Here is a 1,480-nt window from a genome sequence, read left to right on the forward strand (position 1 = left end):
CGTTTAGAAGCCACAGATCGAAAAAACGCAAGAATACTGTTTTGTGTATCTTTTCAACGCGAACCGAACAAGCCCAAAAACAAGTCGATCGGTTCAGTCATTATTAAGAAATAGCTGATTAAAAATCTCCCCTCCACTAAAAAACCTCATTTTAGCGTATATAAGGCACAGTGTGCTCGCGCAGTTCGAGCGCCACTTCGTTGCGCGTGAACTTGGCGCGAGGCACTACCGTGCCTCTTGATTCAGGTAACTATTTTGTACATCCTACTAATTTGGGATATATGGCAATTCTAGCGTGCGGGATATAAGCCGCAATACCTAGCATTCTCTCAGTACCAGCAGAGCTTGCGTCCGCGCAGACACATGCGCAGTACAGCACTTTTGTCCGGCGAGCTACATCTTAACCTCACAGTTCTCTTGTTTTCAAGTTTGTTCCTGTTATTTGTAAAAACGTGTTTGTCATTGTCATTATTTGTGAAAAAAATGTTTTCTATTTACGTATTTATCGAAATGCCCACGTTTTACGGCCCACGGAAAACGACAAAAGCTTCTTGGACTCAGGAAGACCTCAATAAGGCATTAAAAGCAGTACAAGATCAAAATATCTCTATAAGAAAAGCTGCTAAAAATAATAATATACCGGAAAAGACTTTAAGAAATCGAATAAAAACAGGAAATTTTGTCAAAGGAACTATGGGCAAAAAGTGTCATCTTGGTGAAGAAGCCGAAAAACAATTAGTTGAACACATAAAAAAACTGCAATCACGAGGATTTGCACCGTCAATAAAAAATTTTAAAAAAATTGCTTTCAATTTATCTCAAAAAATGAACTTAAAACAAGTTTTTAACAGTGAAAAACAAATAGCAAGAACAGATTGGTATAAATCTTTTATGAGAAGAAATGATACACTAAGTCTTAGAAAAGCCAGAGGAGTATCAAATGCACGTGCAATTGCAATGAACAAAGAAGAGACCGATAATTACTTTAAGTTATTATATCAATGTCTCACTGATTATAAATTCCCAGCAAACATTTCGGTCACAGAACCATATCCATCTGTGTCCTCAGTAGGATATGGTTTGGTAATCATGTCTGTCAACATGTGAAATGTCAAAATGCGACCAAAATGATGACAGAGTTTGCCACAAGCAAAGCGAAGTCAAATTATCGCCAAAGTGAAGCCAAAATCCGGAATAGGTTTGGTCATCGTCTGTTGGCGCCAAATTGCAAACAGTGCGCACGTATACACGAACAGACCTGCTTGGCGTTTGGTGGCAATCTGTCGTCAATGCGTTTAACAGATCAACCCGATTTTTATCGTAAACAGATCTCTGGTACGGTTTTGCGGACTGTTTGGTCACATTATTGCTAAAAACAGATCTGCTTGCAATCGACCATCTATTTGTTGTCAATTTCACTGACATATATGGAATCGTTTTGACCGCAATACTCTCATGTATATTGCCAACAAAGTTGTTG

This window comes from Pseudomyrmex gracilis, unplaced genomic scaffold, assembly GCF_002006095.1.
Source record: "Pseudomyrmex gracilis isolate BER0280 unplaced genomic scaffold, ASM200609v1 scaffold_436, whole genome shotgun sequence".
NCBI lineage: Eukaryota > Metazoa > Arthropoda > Insecta > Hymenoptera > Formicidae > Pseudomyrmex > Pseudomyrmex gracilis.